General features: G+C 39.5%; 1 protein-coding gene across 5 annotated transcripts in view; it reads right to left on the reverse strand.

Annotated features, from left to right (window-relative positions):
- Positions 1 to 15,507, reverse strand: part of CDK14 (cyclin dependent kinase 14) — a 618,912-nt gene that overhangs the window by 365,773 nt on the left and 237,632 nt on the right. The window lies entirely within an intron of this gene.

Raw genomic sequence — 15,507 nt, forward strand, 5'->3', positions numbered from 1 at the left:
ACAGCCACTCTCTGATCCTCTACTATGAGGCTAGCATTCTGCTGGATTCTGCCAAGAATACTAAAGAAATGAAATACTACGTGCCACCTTCCAAAATAATATAGCATTGAAGACAAGAGCAGCTCACACAAAGCTGCTGAAGAAATGTGGTAAAATACACAATGAAGTACAGAATTGTACAGTACTAACTATAAGCAGGACTAATAGATTGGGTATGAAAGAACAGAAGACTTGGAGGAAGGGACATGGCAGGTGGGGGGACAACAGAAGCCAAGGCCTGAAGGCCTGAGGGTGACAGTGGGCAGTGGAGGTTGTGGGCAGGGATCTCAAGGAGGCTACAGAGCAGACTCTACACCGAGGATAATCCTTACTGCACTGGAGGGCAGGCAGGGGATGGTGAGAAACCGAGTTCAGCAATAGGTATGGTAGGGCCAGATAATGGACGGCCCTTCATAGTCAGGCAGAGACATTGACCCTGATGAAGCAGACAGGAGGGAAGCACTTCAGGTTCCTACACAGGGAAGGGCAATGTTGAATGTGGTTGGAGCGAACCCCAGCCCTCCTCACTGCCAACACACCCATCTCTCAGCTACTGCTCCACCGCTGTGTACTTTAGTGGGAAGAGCCCTTGGCTGCAGGAACAGCCTCCCCCAGTTCATACCTCCTCTCAGGGGGTGACTTGCTCAGAACCAGGCACTTGGGGAGGCAGAAAGGGAGAGAATAACACATGGTTACAGGGAAAAGGAGAGCCATACAGGAGAGGAAATCAGAGACTGTGAAATGAGTCACATCAGGCACCTCTTGGTAGAGCTGAGGGTGTTGAAGGGTCTGGCCCTTTGCCTCCATTTGTGAGAGCTCTGAAGACCCATTCCAGCTCTGAAGCACTCTATAGGATCAGTTACACATTCATTGCAAGTGAACTTCTCTCTGTTCAACCTGCCTTCCTTACTTCCTTGCAGGTGAAAGTACCTGCACTTCCCATTAACCTGCATGCAGCCCTGCCGCTGAGCCTGTTTCCAGGGAACCTGACCTAAGACTGTGCTTAAAGAGGATGAATCCAACAGCAGAATGTAGAAGAAACTGAAAGGCTGGACCCATGAATCAGAGGAGCCCAGAATGAAAGTTATTTCAAGACCTTCACTACTTTATATCTGGATAGGAAAACAGTAAGGAAGATGGAAAAGTAGAGGATGAAAGTGGAAGTCATTTTGATGAAACTCTGCAAACATGGAGACCGATTACATATATGGAGAGAGAGGAGTCTAACGTAACATGACCCCAGCACAGATAAACGAATTTCTCTCAGTCAGTGAAAATAATGTTATGCCTGAACACAATGAGATAATTGGTCCTGGGGCATCCAAAACACTTTGGTTGAGTTGGGTTGAGTTGGAGAGAGTAGCAGCACATTCAATGAGTTATACTAGGTTGCCTGAATTTGGGGGCATGAATAGTCAAGGCTAGAGATGTGGTTTGGGAAATCGGCACAGAGAAGTGACAGCTGGTACCATAAGGGTCATGAACTCTCGTGAGGAAGTGAGGAGAGTCAAAACCATGGATTTCAGGATGCCCTCAGGAAGCACAAAGATAAGGCCTCTGCAGAGAAGAAAGGGGTCTTCAAGATGCCAGATTTAGCAGATAAAAATACAACAGAATGCCCAGTGAAATGCTGCAAGGGACACACAATTCTTCAGTGATAGCAGCAAACAGTGTCAAATAACAAAATAAGTGTTAAAGATGACCAAGAATTTGAAAAGGTCATGAGTTTTTGCTAAGTGTAACTCACTCGTAACCTTTAAGGGAAAACATTCTAGTTTTTATTTGAAAAATCCTATAAAAGATTTGATTCCTGTGTTTGAACAACCGTGTGCGCTTTCTTAGCATTTTGATTTCTGGTTAAATTATTCTTTTACCAAAATTGCTTCCAAGGGGGGAATTTCACTGCTCCTCAAGAGAAAGGACAAATGTTCAGCATTAGAAATCCTCCTCTTCCAACTGAGAGAAGGTTAACATTCCTCAAAAATCTGGCAGCTCTCAAAAGGCTGGTTTTCTACATTAATATATGCATTTTAAATGACCATTTAAAACCTTTAAAAAATGTCTTCTCTCTCTTCTCTAAAGACTACAAGTTGCTTCGAGTGATTCCATGAACTCAGGGGACCCACAGCAATTAAAAGGAAGACAGTTCCCTACATGTTTATGTCTATGTCTTTTTTTAAAAAATCACACTCACCAGGGAAATGAAAAACATGAATTGCACTTATTAAACAACATGAGTTACCTAAAATAAGCTTTAATTCCGAGGGATGTTTCGATGTGTATTTTCATGTGCACGTATACCGAAAGGGTTGTAGTCTGGAAATATTAGCATTGAAGAAAGCTTCCTAGATATCCTATGGGCCACATATGCATAACAAATCATTTCAGTTACTTACTTGCAAGCAAAGAAAAATAAACATTCTTCATAAGAAAAGTCTATAGGTTTGAAAACCTTAGCTCTTGACTGTCATCTCAAATTTGCTTTTGCATTATAGCCCATCTCTGAAATACAAAAAGGCCATGTACTGCCCTCCAATGACACATAAAGCTTCCACTAACAACTCCATGCAAAGACCAAGGCAATATATCACCATACTTAAGGATTTGCCTAGATGCTTTATGAAGCCCAAAAGCAATACACGGGTTTATCAAATCACTGAAATATTTCTCTGGTCATATTTTTGCTCCAAGTACAGCAATATGTATAATAACACAACAACAAATAAAGAAGTTGGGTAACAAATTATACGTCTATACACACACACACACAAAAAAACCTGTCCATTTGTTCTTTGTGGGTTTTAAGATTTTTCTTTACTCAGAACATTATAGATTGAAGAAGGTTTTACTTAAAGAAGGCAGGAACTTGTCAGCCAAGTATTTTCAATAATCTACTACTGAGGTAAAAATCTTCTGGAAACATAAGAAGTATCTGAAAGTATAGTTTTTCAAGCTGTAGTTAAGCTACCAGCGCTCTCTAATTCTGAAAACTTTCAAGCCTGCATTTGAAAACAAAATTGTATCATAAGCAGCTGTGTTTTCATGTTTTTCTATTTTCAGTTTGATTTAGCTCCCCTGATAGAGCAACATTTTAAAAATATTTTCTTTTGCACTAATTATTCCACGATGAGTAGTATCAATAAGTTCTGCAATATTAATCAACTTAAAATTAGCAGGATGTCTAGTATTTGGTTAATCTATGTTCCAACAGTTAATAGGTTATGGGTGAATCCTGCCAGGCAAATTTCGATTGTTTTCTAACACATTCATGATTCTGCTAGAGACGGCTGCATATGTTAGGCTAAGAAAGGAAGTTTGGAGCATGAATTGGGTACTGATCTATGGCTCTGGGCCAGCCAAGTACAAATCACTTAAAGGTTAAGTCTTAATCTCTCCGATCCTGCCTCTAGGAAGTGGTACATCCTCGTGTTAAGAGCTGTGCTGTAGGGTCAGATGCACATGCATTCGAATCCATCTGGTTATCAACTCTGTGGGTTTACAATCTGCTGGTTAGAATGGGTTGGTGGTGGCAGTTACTGGTTCCCTATAACACCATCAACCATCTGTAATATTCCAAATGTATTAATATAACAGGGGCAGAGGGAAAGAACTACTCCAGATGCACATCAACCCTGGAAGTCTCAGGGAAAGTAGAAATGTTTAACTGTTTCCCACAGGCTTACAATTATTTTAATACATTTAAAGGCACTTGGAGGGGTTTCCCTGGTGGCGCAGTGCTTAAGAATCCACCTGCCAATGCAGGGGACATGGGTTCGAGCCCTGGTCTGGGAAGATTCCATATGCCGCGGAGCAACTAAGCCTTTGTGCCACAACTACTGAGCCCGTGCGCCCGGAGCCCGTGGTCCACAACAGGAGAAGCCACCGCAGTGAGAGGACCGCGCACCGCAATGAAGAGTGGCCCCCGCGTGCCGCAACTAGAGAAAGCTGGTGCACAGCAACGAAGACCCAACGCAACAACAAAAAATAAATAAATTTAAAAAAAAAAAACAAGTTTAAAGGCACTTAGAAAGTCATGTAATAGACAACTGTTTATTAAATGCCTATTATGCATTTAGAATTTTTAAAATACTACCCAGGTCATCTTAAATAAACAAACCCAACAATCTGCTGCTCATCATGGAAACTGCCTCAAATCACCAGGAAAAAAAAAATGCCCCTCCAGAAAAATTAATCCTGGTCTTCAACAAGAAAATTTTATAATCGTAAGTACTTCTGTGAAACCAAGTTGTCATCATTAAAACTGACCCCTGCTGCTGGTTCCTGCCCATACTAGCCCTAAACTTCAGGACAGAAGGAAGAAGTATCAGCTCACAGACAACAGAACCACTGCCAATTTCTTGCTTATTATTTCCTTTAATTCTTTTTCTTGGGCCCTGTTCAAATTGTTACCACTTTTAAAAAGTGCTATTATCAATTCAATTCTTGTGAGTATACTCAGGGACTTGACTGAGATGGCATGTATCCAAAAATACCAATGTCCTACACTAAAATTTCCTTTAACTTTCTACTTCTAAACTTTTCCCACAATAAACTGTATGGTACATTTTCTCCACATATGGTATTAATCTGCTTTTTAAAAAATTAAAATAGGAATTATTTGATGGGTCTTCTGAAGAGTTCTACCACATTCCAAAATGTCAGAAGAAAATGAGAAATAGAGAAAAACCGAAATGATGTATCTTTTTGGCACTTCCCACTGAGATCAGTTATAATCTGTGGTGAGGGCTGCATTTTCAAGATGTGATTCACCGCCAGATCTCCAACCATCTTCTCTACAATGATGATTCAACATGACTTTCACTCCAGGCCTAGCTCTCCTGATCCTGGTAGTTCAAACTACCTACTGAACTCTCTAGGACTCAGTTTGTTCTTTTGTAAAATGAAGGAACCAGATGACATGGTCACTAAAATTCTTCTCAGCTCTAAAATCCTATGGTTTGGTGATTTCTAACTGGTATAAATGGCTATCACCTCAAGTTCAGCATATGTAACATCTATTCAACCCCTCTGACCATAAAACTGCAGCCACCTCTGGCTTCCTGTTTCTATAAATGGTTCTGTCAACCTCAAACTCACTCTAAGACACTCAAATTGTTCTTAGCTCCTTATTAATCCCCCTCAACTGGACACATTCTTCCTTTTCAGTGTCTTGTTCTAGCTCCCCTTTCTCAGGCTTCATGGCATTCTCTTGCAGATCCCTGGGTCTCTCGGTTTTTTCCTCACCAATTATCCCCGATGCGCCAGCCACATTAATGATTCAGGGTCAACAATGAAACACACAGTAACAAATATTACAGTAACAACAACAAAAAGTTAAGAAAAAAAAACCCCAGAAGTTTCCAGAACAATATCCAAATTATCTTTTTAGTAGACTATCAAAGAACACAGGAACAGCTAGACTTTTCATAAGAAAACATTTAGGAACTACCTACACACCCCACTGTCAAGAGATTTACTTCCTCAATGGCTGTCAAACTGGTGATGGGATTGAGGTGGAGGGGAAGAAGTGATATTTACCTTAGTCAGCTACACTAGCGGGCATGCCTTTCTCTGTTCATTTCTCCTTACATGAATCCTACCTATCTGCTATGGTCTAAATGTTTGTACCTCCTCCACCCCTAACAAATTCATATTTTGTAGTCCTAATCCCCAAAGCCGATAGTACTAGTAGGTGAGGCCTTTGGGAGGTGGTTAGGTCATGAGGGTGTTGTTGCCCTCATGAATGGGATTAATGTTCTTTAATTTTTTTTTTAATTTTTTAAAAAATTTTTTGGCTGTGCCACACGGCACGCAGAATCTTAGTTCACCAAAGATCAAACCCGTGCCCCCGGCAGTAGAAGCCCAGAATCCTAACCACTGGACTGCCAGGGAATTGGGATTAATGTTCTTTAAAAAGAGCTTCCACAGAGCTCTCTAGCCAATTCCACCACATGCGGATACAGTGCAAAGTCTTGACCTGGAAGAGGGCCTTCACCCAACCATCCTGCCACCCTGATCTGGGACTTCCAGCCTCCAGAAATGTAAGCATAAATTTCTGCTGTTTATGAGCTATGCAGTCTCTGTATTTTGTTATAGCGGCCCAAACCAACTACGACACTATAATTTAAGCTCAGCCCAAATCTCTTCCATGTCCACACCAGAGCTCTCTTTCTTTTTAATCCAGAAACCACTCTGGTCCTTTTCATTACTGTTTAAATTCCATTCAAACACTAACTGGACTCTTGGTTAGTTCCATTTTGGTGGCAGCAGAGAAAGAGCTGGGACATGACTAGTCAATGCTGGCTTCATACCACAACCCTCAGAATACAAAGGCCCCACAGGTTATCAATAGTTTACAACTGAACACAACTGAGCACATCATAAAGTATAATGCAGAAAGTGCTAAAAGATAAGTTTATAAAGGAGAAAACAACAACAACAAAAGCAGAGCAAGCAAAAAGAGCAGAAAAGGAAAAAGATTATTTCTGTGAAAGCCAAAAAAGTTTCAGGGAAAAGATAGGACTTAAATAAAGTCTTAGGGTTTCCCTGGTGGCGCAGCGGTTGAGAGTCCGCCTGCCGATGAGGGGGACACGGCTTCGTGCCCCGGTCTGGGAAGATCCCACATGCCACAGAGTGGCTGGGCCCGTGAGCCATGGCCGCTAAGCCTGTGCGTCCGGAGTCTGTGCTCCACAACGGGAGAGGCCACAACAGTGAGAGGCCCGCGTACCACCAAAAAAAAAAAGGTCTTAAAAGATGGTCAGAGCAGAGTTGGGGAGGGATCAGGAGGACACAGGCTTGAAAAGGGTAAAGGACGTTCCTTCCTCCAATATATAGCTGCTCTGGCTGCTTCTCCACTATGGAGTCATAAAAGTTCAACCTGTCGATCGCCATTTACAATCAGCTTCTTGGCTGCATAAATTAATACAACGATTTTTTGCTTCTGTTGGGTTATTTTATCTCACTGAACAAATAGTGTGTTGTGATTAAAGCTATTTGTCAAAAACTGACAGCAATGACATGTGGCGTCAAAGGTTCTTTAGTACAGCTCTATAGGCTGTCTCTTTCCTTCTTCCATGTGCTTAGGGCAGCTCAGTTCAGCACACAGAGACAGCTCCTATCCCTCACCCTCTGCCTTCCCGGAATAATGAAACATCCAACATCACTGATGTCAACACTGTTAACTAGAAGACAATTTCTGGCACGTGAGTAATTTTTTTTTAAGTTCTGACGTAGAAGTGGCCCATGTTTCTTGTAATGACAGGACAGGCTGGGTAACACCAACAGGAGACCCTCAAAATCTTCCTTGTGACTGTCTGAACAACACCACTCAGGTACCACCTCTTCCATCATTAATTTAAAGGCTCTTTGACTTATCAGCAGTTTCCCTCTCACTCTTTCCCCTCTATAGACATTTATAATTAGATCCTATAATTCAACTGATAACGTGTTTATCTTTCTCCACTAATCAATTTTAAGATCTTTGAGAATAGGAGGTGTCAGTTTTTATATTCAACAAAATAAGTTTTATTTCTGATAGTAAAAATAACAGAGTTTAGAGAAGTTGGGATAAAGAGGAATAAAGATTTTCTAGATTTAACAATTTAATGATTAACTTATTATTAATTAATAATTAAAGATTTAATCATCACTAGTGTTATATTAATTTTCTTCTGTTTTTTAGCTAAGTGTATAAATATACATTTCAATAGAATTAGGAAAACATTTATTTGAGGTATAATATAAACCATAAAAGATACCCACTGTAAATATAAAATAAAATGACTTTTAGTAAATCTGTAGGGCTCTGCAGCCATTACCATATCTCAGATTTGTCCAGCCATAATCAAAATCCAGTACTGGAACAATTTTGTCTCACCAGACAGTGGTGACAGTTTGCAGTCAGTCCCCTCTTCCAAACCCAGCCCCAGGCAACCACTGATCTGCTGTCTTTATAGATTTGCCTTTTCTGGGAATTTTATGTATATACAACCAGGCTTATATAACCGAGCATAAATGTTTTCAAGGTTCAAACGTGTTTGTTTGGTTTTTTAAAAATATTTATTTATTTTTATTTTTGGCCGCATCGGGTCTTAGTTTCGGCATGCAGGCTCTTCGTTGCGGTGCGCGGACTTCTCTCTAGTCGTGGCGTGGGCTCCAGAGTATGCAGGCTCAGTAGTTGCGGTGCACAGACTTAGTTGCCTCGCAGTATGTGGGATCTTAGTTTCCTGACCAGGGATGGAACCTGTGTCCCCTGCATTGGAAGGCGAAGTTTTAACCACTGGACCACCAGGGAAGTCCCTCAAGGTTCAAACATGTTGAAGCATATTGTCAGTAGGTAGCTCCTTTTTATTGCTATATGAATGTTTGACATTTTGTGTATCAATTCAACAGTTGACGGACATTTAGGTTGTTTCTTGATTTTGCCTATTCTGCATAGTAACATTAGAAACATTCATGTGTACGTGTCTTTGCGTGGAAGTGTTTTCCTTTCTCCTGGATAGATTTCTGGGAGTGAAAATGCTGGGTCATATGGTAATTTAATATTCCGCTTCTAAAAAAGCTGTCAAGGGCTTCCCTGGTGGCACAGTGGTTAAGAATCCGCCTGCCAATGCAGGGGACACGGGTTCGAGCCCTGGCCCGGGAAGATCCCACATGCTGCGAAGCAACTAAGCCCGTAAGCCACAACTACTGGGCCTGCACTCCAGAGCCTGCGAGCCACAACTTCTGAAGCCTGCACGCCTAGAGCCGGTGCTCTGCAACAAGAGAAGCCACCACAATGAGAAGCCTGCTCGCCGCAACTAGAGAAAGCCCACTCGCAGCAATGAAGACCCAACACAGCCAAAAATAAAATAAATTTATTTTAAAAATAAAAAGCTGTCAACATGTTTTCCAAAGTGAGTATACCACTTGATATTCCCACTAGCAATGTATGAGGGTTCCAGTTACTCCACATTTTTGCAATATTTGGTATTATCTGTCTTTTCTATTACAGCCATTGGATTAGGTGTACAGTCACATCACACTGTGGTTTTAATTTTCATTTTGTTTATGACTAACAACTTTGAGCTTTATTTCATGGGCTAATCAGCCACTGGTATATCTTCTTTGGTGAAATATCTATTCAAATCATCCATTTAAAAAATTGGGGGGAGTTTTCTAATTATTGAGTTTTGGACCCCTATATATTTTATGTATTTTGGAGATAAATCTTTTATCAGATATATTATTTGGAAATATTTTCTCCCAATTTGTGGCTGATCTGAAAATGTCTTTAGCCTTCATTTTTGAAGGACAGTTTTGCTGGATACAGAATTTTTAGTTGACAGGCTTTTTGTCTTGTCTTTGAACATTTTAAATATGTCATTACATTGCTTTCTTGCCTCCACTGGTCTGGATGGGAGATTAGATCTTAAACATATTTTTTTCTCCTGCACGTAATGAGTTGCTTTACTCCTGTTGCTTTCAAGATTTTCTTTTTGTCTTTGTCTTCCAACAGTTGGACAATGATGGGTCTAGGTATGGGTCTCTTTATGTTTCTCCTAATTTTGGTTCATTTATCTTCTTGGATAACAGATTAATCATATTTTTCAATAACTTTAGTAAGTTTGGGCAATTATTTCTTCAAATATGTTTTTGCTCCTTTCTCTATCCTCTCTTTCTGGTACTGTCAAATTCCTTTCTAATATACATGACCTATCAATTTTTTTTAATGAATATTAAAAAGTCTCCTTGGGCTTCCCTGGTGGCGCAGTGGTTGAGAATCTGCCTGCCAATGCAGGGGACACGGGTTCGAGTCCTGGTCCAGGAAGATCCCACATGCCGCGGAGCAACTAAACCCGTGTGCCACAGCTACTGAGCCTGCGCTCTAGAGCCCGTGAGCCACAACTACTGAGCCGTGTGCCACAACTACTGAAGCCCGCGTACCTAGAACCCACACTCTGCAACAAGAGAAGCCACTGTAATGAGAAGCCCGCGCACCACAGGACGAGTAGCCCCTGCTCGTCACAACTAGAGAAAGCCCACGTGCAGCAACGAAGACTCGATGCAGCCAAAAATAAAATTTAAAAATAACAGATAAATAAATTTTAAAAAAAAAAGAAAAAAAAGTCTCCTTGTTTTCTGTCATCCTTCAAAGTTCCTTCAACATTCAGGAAATTTATCTTAAATTACAGCTCAAAGGTCAATAATACTAAATCCTGTCAGTGGTCATGACAGTGGTCATGAATTAATTACTGTTTAAAGTTTGCCATCTTTTGACTATTTCTAAGTCACTAGATAGAACATAGCTTAAGCAGCAAAACAGTATAACAGTTTCTCAAATACTGAGAAGTAACAAAGGTATACCAATGGATTGTATTTTTATAAAGCAACTGATAGTAGCTATGATAATTACTATCATGACAAGCAGTTGATATGTAGATTACGGATTCCCATCACTTTTTAAAAATTAGCCAAGAAATTTTGAAGGGAGGAAGGTATCACCTTTGAAACAAACTCTTCACTTAAAAGACCCCAGTTAAAACCCTAACTTAGCTGTTTCCTAGTAAACTGTGTAACACAGGATAATTTACTTATCTCTAGGCTTCAATTATCTCATCGGTAATATGGAGATACTAATATCTATATTTAACACAGGATTATTGTGGGAATTAAATGAGGTAGCATCTTTAAAATGTTATTAGCATGACAGGTACCAAAAAAGTCTATAAAGATTTTTAGCCAGTTATAAATGCCTTCAAATTAGAACTAGTTACATAGTTCTTCTAAATGTGTTTTAAATATAAATGTATCAGAGCTTAATTTATATTTCCAATAAAATACTTATGTTTTCAAATACAAGTTGGAAACTGTATTTCCAAATAAAATAAGACATAATATAAAATTTTTTACAAATTTAAAGCAGACAAGAAATAAGTTATTTCATTAAAAAAACTTTATCCTTTAAAATTAAAAACATGAAAAAGAAAATACATGATTTTTATAGTTTTTAAAGTCACATGATCTGAGAGCTTGGAAATTTTTTGTTGATATCAATTGGCAGACACCCATCAAATTACTCAGACTTACAAAGAATAACAATTTTGGCAACTTACATAAGCTTACTTACAATCAAAGTCTAGACTCATAGATTTTTATCTTCCACTTAAACACTTTTTGTCAATTGTTAAATGCTCTGAAGCAATTCATGTTAATTTTTTCAGTGACAGACATAAAGGGTTATTATTAGAAAGTTTAAAAGAAATATTCTAAGCACAGTAATGTGCATCACACTACAGCAGGTGTGGATGAGGAATACTGATGATACAATTATAGATCCTTTATCCAGGAAAAGATCCACGCTGGTACTATTATTTTAATCATGAAGATATAAGATCATATAGTCCAACCCCTCCATTTCCAAGAGAAAGAAACTAAAGACAAAATATGTTAAGTGACTTGCTCACCATCACATAGCTAGTTGCACAGCCTTCATCAAGACTCAGAATTTTGCTGTATGGTGCTTTCCCAACTTCACCTGTCTGCTTCTTAACAGCCGGAAAGTCTCTATAAACAATTTTGATCGTACAGGCTTCTGTGTCAACAGTAATGCAGTATAGTAGAATAAAAAGTAAGGATTTGGAATTTATTCACTCATTCATTCACTTATTCATTCAACACATACTGAATGGCTAGCATGTGTCACCGTACTAGGTAGAAGACGCAAGCTGAACTCCATACCTACCACATAATTATTTGTGTGACTTTGGACAAAAATTTCTTTAGATCCCAGCTTCATAATTATTAACATGAAGATAGTAACATCAACCTTTCTCACAATGTTGAAAGACTGAATGAGATCATGTACTTGGAAGTGCCAAGTAAGGTCCCCAATTTATGTACAACTGGCCTATTATCTGTATTGCACACCATATGAACAATTGCCACATGAATGTCCAACCTCATACTTAACATGTTGAGATTGAACTTACTATCTTTCCCTTCCTGTAACTTTCTTGTATCCTAAGACATTTCATCTACTTCCTTTCAAACCTTTCTTGTATCTCCTGACTCTTTATCAGTACCATGAAAAACCATGATGATATCATATAAAGATTTTAAGTTAAAATAGAAAAGCTGGCCTCAGCATGGCTACTTAATTTCTCTAAGCTCCCATCAAAGACAGAACAAGTTTCAAAGCACGTGAACCTGAATTAAGCCATTAAGCACTCTAGCTCTATAAGATAAAATTCAAAGTCCATCTTTGGACATAAAGCTGGTAAGATTAGGGTTGCTTACAAGTGTTTCCACTTTAGGTGGAAATTATGTGTTAACATCTGAATTCCCAGGAAAGGTTAGAAGTGGCAAGCAGCCACTTGAAAGCTACTTTACTATGCACAGTGCTTTCCTACTTTGAAATCTTCCTTCTATTGACGTTTTGTGAATGAGGAAACTGACCAAGCAGCAGAAAAAAGGCAAACTCAAATTAAAGTGCTTCCTCTCAATTGAACAAGCCATGCCACTCCCTCATCAATGAAAAAATGTAAAAATGAATATATCCCAAGCATCTACCACCCTCATCCTAAATATTTCAAGTTCTACCACTAGGCACACAGAGGAGTTACTGTGCATGGATTTCTAGTATTAATAATAGCAAAAGAGAGTGAGCAACGGTGCTAGCTTTTGCTTCCACACATAAATAGCAGAAAAATAAGACTTATGAAAGGCAAGAGAGCAACAAATAACCAAAACTGCCCAGAGTTTCTTCTTCTTACTATATGGTCATTTATCTCCATTAAAAATCACTCGGAAGTCAGATTTTATTAGGAAAAACGTAAAATATTTTATTCAAAGGAAAATACAATGTCTTGTTGTGATCAGTTCCTTCAGGCCTCAACAATTCTTGTACCATTCATCTCCAGAGCATTCAGAACTCTGAGTTTAAAGACTCCTTGGGAAATCAAAACCATAATGCAGAGGTAGATGGTTCCTGATGGCACAAACCAACTCCTGTGTTCTGCAAGTAGGGTTACTGAGGCCCAACACCCTTAGGTGATGTTACAGATTGAATTTTGTCTCCCAAAATGCATATGTTGAAGTCCTAACTCCACCACCTCAGGATATGATGGTATTTGAAATCGAATTTTTTTCAGAGGTAATTAAGTGAGGTCACTGGACCCTAATCCAATATGACTGGTGTCCTTATAAGAAAAGGAAATTTGGACAAAGGCACAGAGAGAAGATGATGTGAAGACACAGGGAAAAGACAGCCATCTATTCACCAAGAAAGGCTTGAAACAAATCCTTTCTTCATGGCCATCAGAAGGTGGGCCCTGACACCTTGACCTCGGACTTCTAGCCTCCGGAACCATGAGATGCTGTTTGAGCCACTCAGTCTGTGGTACTGTGTTATGGCAGCCCTAGCAAACTAGCATGGTGATGAAAAACAGTCAGGATCAAAACCCAGCTTTCCAGACTCTAATATGAGGCTTTCTGACTCACTACACTGTCTTGCAATTTAGCTCTCTGTTTTCACTCAAAGTTCTCTCCCATAAAAATCTTACCACTTGTTCAACTTGTTAAAGACCATGTTAATATATACTGTTCATGCTGGCCTCTTGTGAGCTACACTTCCCCATCACAAAAAGACATTTTTGTATAGATGTCTCATGAACTCAAGCCCCAATGTGTAAAACCCCAATCAACTACTCCACAAAGTTAGTATGGACACTGTTTTATAATCTAAGAAAGTCTAGGTCCAAGATTCAAGTCCTTGGACAAGTCATCTAACCTCTCTGAGCCTCAATTCCATATTAGTAATACGAATTCACAAACAATATAAATTCTACACCCCCCAAAAAAGAACCTTCAAAAGGCTAATGTGAAGGTTAAATTGGATAATAGCCCTTTCAAACTGCAAAGTATTAAAAGCAATTCTCCATGCAATCAAAAACTATTTCTCTCTCTGGCACCATTGTTTTTACTCATTCAAACTCAAAACCATTGATATTTCCCTCTCAAATTGCCTATAACTAATAATTCACCTAGGTTTGGCATTTCTTTCTCAGCAACATCATTTTTTGTCACTGCTTTCTAATAAATCCTCATGATTTCAAATCTGCACTGCTCTGAATGACTGATTTATCAGCTTCTGGCTTCCTCCTTATCTAATCTATATCACATCCTAATATCAGATTTATCCTCCTAATACACTCAGCTCAAAAGTCTTCAGAGGCTCTCTAACCCACAGAACCAGGTCCCACCTACAGAGCCCTGCATTCTATGACAGGACCGCAGCCGGGGGGGGGGGGGGGGGGGGGGGGGGGGCAGCTCCTAAGCTTATCTCAAGGTTTACCATGTGCCCAAGGGCCTTGCCTCATACCCAGCCAGTATGAACAGACAGATCATCAAAAACTTTCATATAACCCTACTTGCTTCTTCCCTTGAGCTTCCCACTGATCGACCCAACTGTCAAAGCCGGATCCTCTAATATCATTAGGAACTTCCTCTTAACCTTGAATCTGGGAAGGCACCATTAACAAGGTTAGGCTGGTTAATTCTAGTGCACACCCCACATGCTAAGGAGCATGCCTGCTGCCCAGTATCATTTTCCTTCTGCTTCTCTCTTGGCCCAGCAACTCTCTGCCCCTCTCCTACTCTTTAACATTGAGGGTCTACCATAATCAAATTCACAGCTCAATGGGAACCCATTGCTCCATCTCAGCCAGTGGTTTCCAATCCCATCAGACCAAATACAAATATTTTATTCCTGGAATAAACCTCACTTGAGAGTGATATATTATCATTTTTATATATTACTGGATTCAAGAGGAAATGCCAGGTAGGCAGAAGGATGTGTGAGAATGGAAACAAAGACAGGGTCTTAGCTAAAGAGAGGCATGTGTAAGTCATCATGTTATAGCTGCTATTTAATTCATGAATAAAATCACATGGGAAAGAGTGCTGATTAGAGAAAAGAAGGCCCCTTCCCTGTCCTAAAACTCCATAATATTTAGAAAAGGAGACAACACAGAGAGAGAGAAAAGCTACCCACTTGGAAAATCTGGTGTTAGCTAAACAGGAATGATAGAAACTAAACTGAAGTGGTATGAAAAGGAGAATGAAAGGTGAGAAAGTGAAACAGAAAGTAGACTTCTTGGGAGTTCCCTGGTGGCCTAGTGGTTAGAATACCAGGCTTTCACTGCTGTGGTCCAGATTCAATCCCTGGTCAGGAAAACAAATCAGACCAGTGACAGATTACATTTAGTTCATCAATATCTTAACAATACTATTGAAGTAAATCTCTGTTATTTATCTTGCTGTGGAGCAGCAGAAAAGTAACTGTGGTTCCTTCAATGCAAAAATAAACTGAAGTCTTATTTCAAGATTTGTACTTTTAACAATGTAGTAGAGGTGAAGTTATTAATACTAAAATTTCTGAAAGTGAACTGAAAAGATCCCACTAATAAAAGAAGGTATTTCATTCTCCTG

This window comes from Tursiops truncatus, chromosome 9 (assembly GCF_011762595.2).
Source record: "Tursiops truncatus isolate mTurTru1 chromosome 9, mTurTru1.mat.Y, whole genome shotgun sequence".
Lineage (NCBI taxonomy): Eukaryota > Metazoa > Chordata > Mammalia > Artiodactyla > Delphinidae > Tursiops > Tursiops truncatus.